This window comes from Sorex fumeus, unplaced genomic scaffold (genome assembly GCF_029834395.1).
Source record: "Sorex fumeus unplaced genomic scaffold, SorFum_2.1 ptg000006l, whole genome shotgun sequence".
Lineage (NCBI taxonomy): Eukaryota > Metazoa > Chordata > Mammalia > Eulipotyphla > Soricidae > Sorex > Sorex fumeus.
In genome coordinates this window covers 62568114-62582458 of record NW_026606063.1, presented here as the reverse complement: position 1 = coordinate 62582458, position 14345 = coordinate 62568114, and the positions used below count along the sequence as shown (strand labels likewise).

Genomic DNA, 14345 nt, shown 5'->3' with positions numbered 1-14345 from the left:
TATTCTTTCAGGATATGCTGTAACTCCTCTGTGGGTATTCTCAGGAAAGTAGAACTTGATCTGCCTTCTAATCTACATGGTCACGGTCCTCCCATTGTTCATCGATTTGCTCGAGCGGGCCCAGTAACGTCTCCATCATAAGACTTGTTGTTACTGTGTTTGGCATATCGAATATGTCACGGGTAGCTTTCCAGGCTCTGCCGTGCGGGCGAGATACTCTCGGTAGCTTGCCGGGCTCTCCCAGAGGGGCAGAGGAATCGAACTCGAGTTGGCCATGTTGGCTGCGTGAAAGGCAAACGCCCTACAACTGTGCTATAATCTATCTTCCATTTTTCTATCTCTGACACTCTATGCCAATATATGTATAATCTGTTTGCTTCTTTTTTATATTTTAGTTTATTCTTCATTTAACTTTTAAAACACTACTATAGTTGAATATTAAAACAAAACAATTGCAAGTAGTGAGTATATTACTGATAGTCCTTCACTCATTCATTCCTGCACATGAAATGCCAGCAAGTGTGTAACTCACTGGCTCCATTAAGAGGTCTGACACTGAACACCACCCCTAGGATGGTGCTCATCATCTTTGTAAGGTTCTCCATTGTAATGGCGCCATCTTTCCTGATTTGGGTCAAAGTCTACCAGTTCTACCTGGTCCATTTCAACAGTCTCTTCTGCTTCCTTCCTCTCAGGAAGGGGTTTTTCCAGCAAGGAGAGTTTATCAGGAGAGAGAAAGCCATTCTCAGGAAAGTTTACCTTAAACTCAATGATTAGGCGACCTTTCTCATATGGTCTATGGTAAATTGGCATGCCAATGTTCACCACACTTGCTATCACCATGCTTCACAATCTGACCTGGATGAGAAGTGATTACTATAGTTTGGTTGTCAAGATTAGATACTGGCTTTTGGAAGGCACACAATGCTTCAGCCAACTGTATGTCCATACACATGAAAAGGTCTTCTCCTTGCCTAGTGAAAACAGCATGGTCCTTCTGATCCAAAACAATGATAATGTTTCCTGGCTCCAACCCTGGTTCTTGGTCTCCTTCACTGTGGAATGTTATCTTCTGGCCATCTTTCATGCCTTTGTTAATGTGAACTTCCAGAATCTTCTTCTCTTGGACTATCTTTCTTCCATTGCAGCTTTTACATTTGTCCTTAGGACTGATCCGTTCCCCATGACCCTGGCATTCCTTTCACACAGACTGAATTTGTTGGACCATTCCAGGGCCGATCTGATGAATTCATATTTACATTCCAGTACCTCGTCAATTGGGACAGCACTCTACTGCTCCTTTCTTACTACCGCGGCCTTCACAGATCACATTCTTCTGCAGGGCTAGTTTTCTTGTTGCATCATTATATAAATCTTCTAAGATTACAGAGATTTGATGCACAACATTTTTACCTCTCCTTTCTCTCTGCATCCTTCCTCCTCCTCCAAAAAAAACATATCAAAGATGTCCATAGGGGAGCCAAACCCGCCACCTGCTCCTCCTTCTTTAATTGCCTGTTCTCCTCCTTTGTCATATAAATCCCTTTTATTTGCATCAGAGAGCACTTTGTAAGCTTTGAGAAATCTGTTTAAAACTTCTTTCCTTCATTTGGATTCTTATCTGGGTGGTACTTCAAGACCAGCTTCCGGTAAGCCTTTTTCAATTCTTCTTGGGTGGCATTGGGTTTGACCCCCAAAGCATCATAGTAAGTGGTTTCTTTCACCATTTTCTACAGCCAGAGAGCGGGCCGAGGCTGGTGTTGGCAAGGGAGCCGGGTGGAAGTGTGGAGCGTTGGCTGTGCGCGCAGGTCGGGCAGCCTCGGCTCCTCCTCCACCTCTTTCCCCAGCGGGCGTTCTCGAAAGTTCTGCCCTGTTTGCTTACTTCTTTAGGATTTTCTGAACCAGAGGCAGATCTTAGCAAATATGACATACTTTAGTAGTTATCTATAAAATTCAGCGGATACCTTTATTGATGAGTTTTCTTGTAGCAGCTGAAATGTGTCAGTGTTCTGTATTGTCCCTGGTGTGCCCTTGCCCTTCTATACCTTATTTGTGGGCAGGATCATTTGTAGCAGATGTGCCTCATTTTTCATGGAATCAGTGTGACTACCAATAAGGTGGCAGCTACTGACTCCAGGTCACCTCATCTCTGAGGGTCAACAATAGCCCCCACCTCTTATACTTGGTGGGATGTGATCCCATGGAGACCTGGGATTTGCAGCTGTTTAACATGAAGTACTGGGTCCTATACATCACATGCAGAGGTGTGACTGGCTTAAGTACTGGATTAAACTGCTTTAAGACATCCCCTTTTAAAGAATAAAGGTTTTGTGAATCCGCCCTTTTTCATGGCCTCTTTGTTCTCTCAGTAAGAGTTCTGACCAGGTGCCTGCCTCTTTGCCACCTCAGCTTCTGCCAAGTGCACAAGTGCTAATTCCGTAGGTTTCAGGTAGCATTGCCTTGGCATGACTAAGCAGTCCAGGAGCCTCCCTGCTCCTGGAATGTGGGTCAGAACACTCACAGTTTAGTTATTGTATAAAAACCTGTGTTTTACAAATCCATTAAAAGGGTCTGTCCTATCCCTCAGCCTGTCAGAAAGGTGTGGACCTTGCTTTCATTTCACATTTTTATGGGACAAATCATATGCATTGCAGAGTTTTCTAAGGCATTCTTTGAAGATGGGTTGAGTAAAATGGTGAATTTAGAGAAAGCTTGGAAATATCTTCTTGACTTTATTTCCGCTGTACAAAATTGCATGGTGGAGCCAAAGTTTATCATTTCATAATGTGTGTAAATGAATGGATCAAAGGTTTTCTTTGATGCTTATTTAAGATCAGGATTATCTAAGGAGACTTGGCAGGATGTGGAAATGGGTTTGGCTTTCTGCCATATAGTCATTGAATTTTTTTTTTCTTTGTGCCCAGTTAAAAGACTTGGCATGTAGATTTTCATGCTCTTGTCTGGTTTCAGCTTTGGAAGTGCTTACACAGCTAATCTGGCATTTATGATTATTTCCACTTGAGCTCAGCAGGAGGCTCTTTGGGGATATTCAGACAGAAATTACTTAATTGGATTTCAGCCCAGACACAGTATCTGAATGGTTTATGGATGGCATTATGAGTGGCTTTATGGCAGCTGCCATAGGAAGTCATGTATATATTTTTGAGCTTTAGGATTTAGAAATATTCTCCCATTCAGTCCTTCTCAGAGGTTTATTGATAATTTGTTTAATAGATGAAATACCCAAGAAAGATAAATCTGTAGCAGTTAAATGAAGAAATTGGGTCATCAACGGAGTCATCATTTAGTTTTGGCATAGTTATGTCATTATCTATATTCCAGGCTCTGTGTTGATAGGCATGAGCTCATTCAACCAGAATTAAGTAAGAGAATCAAGTGTCTTGTATTGAAACCTGGGGAGAAAGGATTCTGGCCCTGTGACACTGGATACCAGTAGGGTAATGGACAGTTAAACAGATCTTCAGGATAGAATCCAGGAACTGAAAATTTATTTGGCTGATTAAACGTCAAATCATTTTATTAAGGACCTACCACATACCAACTCTTCCTGTCTTATATAGCCTTTACATGGAACCATGTGTAATTAGCAGCAATTAGCAGCGACTGGAGGATATTTCTGCTTGTTTGGGGGATCATTGTTCCTAGAGGGAATGTGTGAGTTCAAGTTCTCAGTTTTGAATTGGATCTGATTGAGCACTGGCATTGAGAAGCTGGAAGCTGGAAGGGAAGCATTCGTACACCACCTGGGGTAAACGCTGTAGCACTGTCTATAGCACTGTCCTCCTGTTGTTCATCGATTTGCTCGAGCAGGCCCAGTAACGTCTCCATTGTGAGACTTATTGTTACTGTTTTTGGCATATTGAATATGCCACGAGGAGCTTGCCAGGTTCTGCTGTGCGGGCAGGATACTCTCTCTGTAGCTTGCCGGGCTCTTCCAGAGGGACAGAGGAATTGAACCCAGGTCGGCTGTGTACAAGGCAAACGCCCTACCCGCTATGCTATTGTTCCAGCCCTACCTGGAGTAAGAAAGAGAATAATTGTGAGAGGGTCTCACATGGGGAAACTGGGGTGAACATATTCAATCATTTTAGGAATATTTAAAAGCAACTAAATATACTTTTAAAAACACAGTGAAGTTTCCAATTCAGTTGGTATGTTCATCAGTTGATTCTCTTGTCAGATTTTTAGAACTAAAAATTTTTATAAAGGGCACAGATTGATTTACTCAATGATATTTTCATTCTTTATTTTATGGACTTTTATGACTTGCATTTATTCCATACTATATTATAATATACTGCTGAATGCTATATTATTTGACAGTGAGCTTAAGAGTTTTCTTTTTTTTAACTTGGAAACAGATCCATTCTGTATGTGCTCTCTTAGGTACTATTAGCACTGTAGCACTGTCCTCCCGTTGTTCATCGATTTGCTTGAGCGGACCCAGTAACATCTCCATTGTGAGACTTGTTGTTACTGTATTTGGCATATTGAATATGTCACGGGTAGCTTACCAGGCTTTGCTGTGTGGGCGAGATACTCTTGGTAGCTTGCTGGGCTCTACGAGAGGGGTGGAGGAATTGAACCCGGCTCAGCTGGGCCGAATGCGTGCAAGATAAACGCTCTACCGCTGCTGTGCTCCAGACCCTAGTACTCGTAATTGATGAAATAAAAATAATGAATGCATAAAAAAAAAATCTGCATGCCTGTGTTGTAGCACTATTCACAGTAGCCAAAATCTGGAAACAATCCAAGTGCTCAAGCACAGATAGATGTGAATGAAGAAGCTACAGTACATAAACACAATGGAATACTACTTGACCATTAAAAAAGATGAAGTCATGAAATTTGCTATTACATGGATGGATCTGGAGAGTATCATGCTGCATGGAAAGAGGCAGGGGAGGGAGGACAGACAGAGAGTGGTCTAACTCTTATTCAAGATAGAAACACTGTCACTGTCTCTGTCCTCCCATTGTTCATTGATTTGCTCGAGCAGGCCCAGTTATGTCTCCATTTTTGAGACTTGTTACTGTGTTTGGCATATTGAATACGTCACGGGTAGCTTGCCAGGCTTTGCCTTGCTGGCTCTGCGAGAGGGGTGGAGGAATCGAACCCGGCTTGGCCAGGCTGGCTGCCTGCAAGGCAAACACCCTACTGCTGTGCTATTGCTCCAGCCCAAGATAGAAACACAGTAGGGAATAACTAATGCCCAAAGGCAATAGAAACAAAGAGCAGGAGAACTGGTCTTTAAAAAGAAGTTTGCTATGGTGGTGGTGGTGGTGGTAGTGGTGGGACGGGGTGGGGGTAGGGGGGCGGGGGGGAGTCTAGGACGACAAGGAAAGGACCACTATGACAATAATAGAGGATAGTGGTCACTCTGGATGAGAACTAGGTGCCAAAAGGAGGTATAGTGAGATGCATGCTACCCTCTCAGTAATAGTCTTGCAAATGACAGTACCTGAAAGAAAAAAAAGAAAAGAAAAACAGTGCTCACCAGAGAGGTAGGCTGGGAGTGGGAGGGGAAACTGGGGACATTGGTGTGGGGAAGTGAACACTGAAGTGAAAGGATTGGTGCTTGAACATTGTATCTCTGAAACTCAATGTTCAGGAGTACAATCATGAATAACTTTGGTGATTAATATATTAATGTTTTAAGACAGAAAAGTAGCAATGGACAACTTTCTCACTGACTCTTTTCTCAGCCTTTTTCTTGAGAGTTTGAGTTTGCTCCAGGTCAGAGCTTCTTGAGCTTTTTCCACTCAAGACCCCTTTTGTCCTGAGGCCTTTTTCTGCAATGTCACATATAAACAGGTGCACACATTAAATATTTTGAAAAAAGATGCTAAGATATGTCACAAAGAAGCCAGACTCTAGTCTGGCAGGAACTTCTCAGATGCTGAAGGTCTTGGACCACTTCTGTCTTTTGAATCCATTTCCATTGTCTACTGACTGTCAGACTGCAAAAATCCTGCCTCCCACTCCCATTGAACATCCAATTCTGGTTTCTCAAAAGGCCAGTGATCCGGATCAAAGAGAGGGTTCTGAGTGACACCAAGTCCCTGGGACCCTGGCCCTTGAGTCTGCATTCAGCCCACTGTCAGGCATGCACAGCCTTAACCCCATGTCAGTCAGCCCAGTGCATGGGCGGGAGCAGTACCCTCCCTCTGCACACACTCATCCTGACCACCTATCTGTTGGCTGCAAGTAGACCAGATTCTTCTCTGGGAAATCAGCATTTGCCTCTAAAATGACACCAAGGAATTGTACTTGACTGGCAGGGAAAGTAAAGACTCTGAGACTTTTGATTTGATTCATTCTCATTTTATATAGGAAATACAGAGGGAAATAGTGAGGATGCAATACAGCTAATGCCTGACTTTCATGTCCCAAGTTATTACATATCTTAGCTGGACGGTTGGGAAATGGACACTGGTGTGCCTGTGCTGTGTGTGTGTGTGAGTGCCTATCACTGTCTCTCAGGACCAGTGGATGACCTTCACCACTCCTGGCAAACTGCTCCTTGTTCATCTGCCTCACCAGAGAGTCATTTCATTTCTCTGGAAACAGAAGAAAGTGACAGCCAGGGCTGAGATCGCTTTGCAGCATTGAGCCTTGAATCGTAATACTTTTCCCCAACTGAACAGACTGAGTCTTCCTTGCAAGGAGTCCCATGTGTGAGGTGAGGGCACCACAGTCTGACCTCATGGAAAGTACAGGGACTGGGCTTCCTGCACATTCTCCTTCCTCTGCTCTTTTCTTGAATCATGGATGAAGTGGTTTGTTTCCTCCTGCAGGCTGAGGGCTGGCTGTCAGAGCCTGAGGCTCCTCCTGGAAATGACAGAGATTGTGGGGAGGAGGAGAGTGCAGCAGAGATCCATGGCCTTAGTGGAATGAAGCTTGGGGGCACAGATGCTGGGGATCCTGGAGGCAAAATGACCCAGTTCCTTCAACTCATTGTTAGAAATGAGTTTAAAATGACTTGAGGAGACATATAAGAAACCATAGTTAGACTTGACTTGGATTCTGATTCAGATAAATCAGCTATAAAAAGAAATGAGACATGGGCGTGACCGTGCCAGGCTGTTTCACTCAGGGTGTCCCGGGGGGGGGGGGGTGGGGGGGTGAGAGCCCTCCCTGCCCCAAGGGACCCAACCCTGGCAGTCAGAAACGTCCAGAACCCAACTGCCATCATGCTCAGGGCCGCTCCCCACATGCTCAGGTCAAGCCTCACGCACTAGTGAACCTATTCTGTGCCACACATCATAAGACACACCCTGCCCGTACTCGCAAGAGTGCTGTGCCACAGTTGATGGGGTTCAAATAGTTAGCAACCTATCATAGAGGGATATATATATATACATATATATGCATATATATTTAAAGATATATATACATACATATACATATATATATACATGAAAGTTCACAAGCCTCAACCTTTAACAGTGTGTTAGTTACAACAATCTTCACACTCCTCTGTGGTTACTTTTTTGTATTATTTTCAGTGGTTTTTCATAACAAGCAATACAAAATATATTACCTTGGTTCTGCTTTGGGACAGGGATTGGAGTTTTGGATGGAAACATCCCAAATATGGTGGTGGGAAGGTGTAATGGTGGTGGGATTGGTGTTTGAATATTAAATGTAATAAGATATTGTGAACTATCTTATAAAACAAAAAAAATTTAAAAAAGACATGAAACAGTCAAGGTATTTGAAACACTAACAAGATAGGAACTATATGTTAAGGAATTGGTATTTACATTGCATGTAATGAAGTTAGGAATTGTGCTTATATCAGGGGTACATACAACGGAAGCAGTTATTATGGGTGAAATACTTTATTAGGGTTCACTTGTTCACTTTAAAGTCATCTAGTGAGGATCAGAGGGGGTTACTGGTTCTTGTCCTGTCATTGTGGCTGTATTTTCAACTGCCTGGGGAGCCATACCCTCTCTACTTCTGCGTGTGGTTAAATATCGCCATTAAAATGCAAACTAAGATGTTTATGCTATGGAGTGATGGATAGGACAATAGGGTCTGCACGGAGGAGAGAAGGCAAGACTTTCTCTGTGGGAGAATCTGGGGTCTGTTTCCAGGAGGGTGCTATGTAAACAGGCCTGGGAATAAAACTTTATGTGAAGATTGGACCCTCTGTTCTTTGTGCCCAGGAAGGCCAGCTGGGAGATGCACTGAGGGTTGTCTGGTGGTTTTGTTACCGGCGCTTCCTCCCATTCACTCAAGTAAATGCTTTTCAAGTTCTTACTGTGATTGTTGCATGTGATGAGAATTGTCACGGTGGACAGTCTAGTGAAAATGATGTCGTACTAGCTTAAAAGAGCAGCAAACTAGCACGGACCAAATGGTTTCAGCATCTGAAATTTCTTCTCACGGTAGAGGTGGATGGACGTCTCAGGACAAGACTGCCAGTGTGCTGTCAGTGGATGGCAGGAAGAGGGCCTACTTGCTCATTTGGGCAAGGAACTTAACAGCAAAGAGATTACATTACTCTTTTCTCTTGGGTGGTGCTGGGGATCACTAGAACCCCACCGGGTGATATTCAGGGACCAGTGTGGTGCTGGGGCATGAACACCAGCTTTGCCAGTCCTTTAACCCTTGTTCCCACTCCCTGGTGGGCCTTGGTCCTGAGTTGGTGTTTGTGTTCGTTCCTTTCTACTTCATCCTTTGTTTCAGTCAAGAAAGGTACTCGGTGTCCATGTTTTTATTTAATTTTAATTATTTTTGGTTTGTTTGGGAGTTACACTTACCAGTGCTCCACGTGTACTTCTGATTCTGTGCTCAGGGATCACTCTTAGTGGGCTTGGGAGACCATATGTAGTGCAGGGGATTGAACCTAGTCAGCCATATGCTACCCGTTATCCTACTGCTCTGACCTCTGGAGAATGTTCTTAGAGGAAAATGCGTATTCAATTCACATTATGCACCAACCTGAGTGTGCAGCCATAGAATGTTCTTGAATGAATCATCAGGTGTGACCTTGTGTGGTGCATGTCCCTGGTGGATCATGTCCCTGGCAGTGTTGGCAGAAAGTGGAAGTCTCAGAGGACACTGTGATGCCTGGATGTAGCATCTCATCCCACATGAGGTGCTTGCTTTGCGCAGAGATTTGGGCTGGCTAATACCCCATGTTAAAGGAGGTTGGTGGTCACACCACATTTCAGTGTAGAGGTTGAAGCCTTGTTTATCTGTGTTTAAGGTGTGTGCTGAGTACATTGAGTTTTTCTCAAAGAAAATGCTGTTTCTACTATTTCTTATTCTTGAAATCTCAGATAACCACTGGTCACTTTAAGTCATTGTTTCCCAAAACAGGTGATTTAGCAGCCTTTGGGGATGCCAGATGATTCAGGGTGATGTGTAGGTAGTAGCCTCAGATGCAACTTGAAGGAGGTGCTTTGAGTTTGTTCACTTAAAGAAGACACAGTTCCAGGGAGTGTGCCAAATAGTAATTGTCTTTTCTGAAAAGGGTTGGTGGGCCAACTAAATTTGGGGATTTCTGCTTTAAATTAGCCTCTGACAGTCCCTCATTCATGGATTGAAACTCTTCCATTAGTTCACATCCATCCCCTGCACTCCTTTTAGGCCCTCCATGCTGAGGATCCAGTACCAAGGGACTGCCTGGCCAATCCAGGTGAAGTTTTTGCTTTGGTTTGATAGATAAGCAGCTCATACATTAGCTTTTACCCTGGTGTGGTGGAGTGAGAGATTTGAAGCCCTAAAGCCTGTTTAAGGACAACCCTTTCTTGCTTCAGAGAGTCAGCTCTCATCAAAGTGGAGTTAGCAGCTCTCCCAAAAGAGTCATGTACTGGGAGCATAACCATTAACATTCAAAAGGGTGCACGGTGGGAAGCCTGAGATTGTGAATCTGGACAGTTTAAACCTGGTAAGGCATTTAAGGCATTTAAGACCACTTGTGTCTCCAGCTTCTTGGACTCTGGCACAGAGGCACATCGGAACTGTGACCATTTTTTCTGGGTGACTTTAGTGAGAGACAGATGAGGCCAGCAGTGAGGAAGAAAACTTCCTGGTCAAGTCCTAAGCTCAGACTCCTAGAGTTTCCTCTTGGTGGGCAGGTTGTTTCCTTAGAAACCCTTTGCAGAGGCTGGGGCAGTGATTGTACTGGAATCTGGGGAACATTATGCTCAAATCCAGTTTTCCAAATTCTAGTATTTTGGTCATCACTGTTCCCTTGCATTCAGTCATCCTTATCTTGAAAAGTCCCAAGCCTTTAAAATAATGCCAGAGAATGCATAAAGAAGAAATCACTTCCCAATCAAAATGTATGAACTTGCCTTAAAACATTTTTTGGAGAAGCCTACTTGAATTATCTTTTCTGTCAGACTAAAATAGAAATTGATTTCTTTTCTGTGGGGTATTTAATGTTTTGGGGCCCTAATGATGCCAGGAATGAATTAACAGATCTTCCCAGTGAACTGTTAGGGCCGATCCCTTCTGGGTTTGAAGTGTAATTAAAAATGTCAGGGAGCTCAGTGATCTACAGAGCTTGAGGGTCCCCTCAAAATGAAGAGACAAGGACTGAAAGTAGTTCGTTACTTGTGAGTAGAGAGAATCCATAGACGGTGACAGCAAACCACGCTCTTCTCTAAACTCCCTGGTCCTTGAAACCTTGCACTCTCCTATTGACCTGACTCACCTCAGGGCAGTGCCAGTACCCCACCCCAACTCCCTCTTTCAGTCAATGCCCAGTGCCAGAGACCACTCCCAAGGGAAGTATCTCCATGATCCCTGAAAGCCCTGCTTCACAGCCTTTCTCCTAAGGAGGCTCCTGCTCACTTCCTTCCCCACCCCCACCTCCCCGGAGCCCTCCTAATTTTGCAGACTTTGAAAGGTGGCGACTGGAGGAGGTACCAATCCACCTGTGTCTTCCTGCGACCAGCCAAGTATGTGGTTGGCCTGTTTGCCTTATCCACAGCCCCCATGGGGTATGGAAGATAGGTGCCAGACAGGAGGAGAACTTGCTCTTGATATAGGTCAGTGGGAAGGAAGCAGCATTCTTTGGGATCCATTAAAAGTACTGGTTTCAGTACTCATCAGATAAGGAGTTAATATCCAGGGTATATAAGACATTAGAACTCTACAAGAATAAACCTCCAACCCCATTACAAAATGGGAAGAAGTTAACATAAACTCTCTCAAAAAAAGAAATACAAATGGCCAAAAGGCACATGAAAAAATGCTCCACATCACTAATCATCAGGGAGATGCAAAACAACCACAGAGACTGGCACACATTAAAAAGAACAAAAACAACCAGTGTTGGCGTGGATTTGGGGAGAATGGGACTCTCTTTCATTGTTGGTGGGAATGCCGTCTGGTCCAGCCCTTCTTGGAAAACAATATGGGCATTCCTCAAAAAACTAGAAATTGAGCTTCCAAATGACCTAGCAGTACCACTTCTAGAAATATATCCGGTGGGTAGGGGTACAAAAAAAAAACACAATAGAAATGACATCTGTACCTGTATGTTCATTTGCAGCTCTCTTCACAATAGCCAGAATCTGGAAACAAACCGAGTGCCCGAGAACAGACGACTGGTTGAAGAAACTATGGTACATCTACACAATGGAATACTATGCAGCTGTTAGGAAAGATGAAGTCATGAAATTTGCTTGTAAGTGGATGGTCATGGAGAGTATCATGCTAAGTGAAATGAGTCAGAAAGAGAGGGACAGACATAGACAACTGCACTCATTTGTGGAATATAAAATAACAATAATATGAGAGTGACATCTAAGGACAGTAAACACAAAGGCCTGGAAGATTGCTCCATAGGTAGAAACCTGCCTCATGAGCTGGGGAAGAAGGGAGCTGGGATAGAGATGGAATCACTATGTCAGTAATGATTGGCTAGATCACTCTGGATGGTCAGTGGGGAGAAAGCAGTATTCTTTGAGAAGTGTGCTGAAAGTAGATAAAATGCCGAACATGGTGGCCTCTCAGTATCTGTATTCCTTGCCATAATGCCCAAGCATAGAGAGTGAGAGTAAGAAGGAAATTGCCTACCATAGAGGCAGGGAGTGGGTTGGGTAGGGGTGGTGAGAGGTATACTGGAGACATTGGTGGTAGAAAATGTACACTGGTGGAGGGATGGGTCTTCGATCATTTTATGACTGAAAAGCATGACAGCTTTGTGACCTTATCTCATTATGATTCATTAAAAAAGAATAAAAAAAATAAAAGTACTGGCTTAGGGAAGATACTCTGGGAGTTTTCAAGCGGTTATTTCAGTTTAAACAAACAAGAGCTTATATGTGGTTCTGTTTCTTCACAGGTTTCTTATACTCCTATAGATACAAGTGATTTCCCAGATCAGACTTCTCTACTGAGAATTTGGAGAATTTCTGTAACTTTGTACTTTTCAGGGTGCATCCGACTGAAAAATTCACCTTTTGAGGAATTTTTGCATTTTGCCAGTCATCTCCTAACTGGGTGCCAAAGGTAAGTCTCTTGTTTTCTGCTTAAAAAGTTGGGGGTGGAGATTGCTTCTTGCCTTTTGATCCTCAGTTTGCACTATAGGTTTTGCACTGGTAAAATGGTGTTAAGTGTAGTCCTAAGTTGCGGTTTCAGGTTAAATGTAAGTTTTCCAGGGACCTGGTTGAAAAACTGTGTTTGCTCCAGCTGCTTTGGTGTATGATGACACTGAGGAGCTCAAGGCAGAATGGGTGGGTGGGAGGCTGATGCTAACATCAACTCTTGGGCCCCACTGGACATTCTGGAAGATGCACAAGTTAGGGACTTTGGGAATAGCAAGGTTAGTAAAACCTGCTTTTCAAGGTGCTTTCACACCACTGAAAACTCACCAAAACATTGATGCCGAGAAGTAATGCCTCTCTCAGAAGATACAAACAAATAAAGTTCTTGCAAGAAGAGTCACCATTTGCAGTTTGATCTGCATATGTGTGTAGACTGTATCTGTAGGTGTGATATTAGGTGTGGATTCTAAGATCCCACACAACCCAGAGTGGATGGTCATGGAGAGTATCATGCTAAGTGAAATGAGTCAGAAAGAGAGGGACAGACATAGATATAGAGTGTGTATTGCATTAGAATCTGTATCAAAAACTCATCTCTGTATCATAAAATAGTCCTTCATTCTAACAGATGGTTTGGGAAACTTGAATAAGAAACTGAGTTGCTGTTGGTCATTGGGCTCATCCAGTGTTTCTTCTTGGACTAGCAACCACTGCAGGTGGAAGCAACTTTCTTCACCACAGCTGGCTCTCACACCTGTAGGAGGGTGTTCAGTTCACACCTGCTCAGAGGTTTAAAACAACTTCTTTTGAGTCTGTTACTTTGAAGTATCAAATCTCTTGGTATGATTTTTGTAAATATTTAAAAAGATTGACACAAATTAGAATTTTTCAGTTGTTTACGAACTGCTGTAAAATTTTTATAAATGGGTATTTTCATATTAATCAATATTTCCCTTTGATATGTGGTTATTTAAAACAGCAAAGAATTAATATGTAGCATTTAATTGGGATAGGACTATGTGTGTCTGAGTCTTTTGGCCTTGTTGAAATTTTCTAGAGAAAATGACAGTGTCCTGTAAATTGAAGGTGGTGTTCACCATGATTTTCAGGTCTAGGTGCGTGTTTGAAATTGAAAGCTTGGAGTGCACAAGCTTTTGCCTCCCCTCACCCCTTGTACTTTTAATTTATCCTAATCCTGCCCCTCCCAAGTAATTGTTGGATCATCCTAGCCCCACATCCTCTCATAAGGCACTCCCAGCTTATGTAAGACTGACCTGACAAAGGGTTCACATCTCATTCTGGGAGGTATCCATTACATGAAAAAACAGCAAAAGAGAAAAAAAGAAAAAGAAAACCTTAACCTATATGGGTATGTCTACGTAAGTGTTTCACATGTGTCCATGAAATGTAGCCTTTTCAGATTTAGTCCCTTACATGTTTTTCATGGGACTAGAAACTAGAAATGAGGACAGATCCTCAAGTCTGAATGGGTCAACAATAATATAATAAGTGAAAGTTGGTGCAGCTTCTCCCAAAAGTTCTCAGGGGTTGGTGCAGCTTCTCCCAAAAGTTCTCAGTTCTCAGTCTTGCCATAAAGCAGAGGAATAGTGTGTTCTCACAGCAGCTTATCCTGCACAAGTGCCAGGCAGGAGTCTTAACATCATGAAAACCAGAGGTGGTGCTGGCGGCTTTGAAGAATTATTTTTGTAAGTTTAGGGATCAGATTTTTACCCTGATTTACTTCTTAAGCTTTATTGGGGGAATGGGTAGAAGATAGGTTAAAGGTCTGGAGTGTATGTATTCTTTGCT

The 14345-nt window shown here is 43.1% G+C and overlaps 1 pseudogene; it reads right to left on the bottom strand.

The window, feature by feature from the left end:
- Window positions 1-540: 540 nt before the first annotated feature.
- On the bottom strand, window positions 541-1729 carry LOC130033203 (dnaJ homolog subfamily A member 1-like; annotated as a pseudogene).
- Between the last annotated feature and the right edge of the window lie 12616 nt (window positions 1730-14345).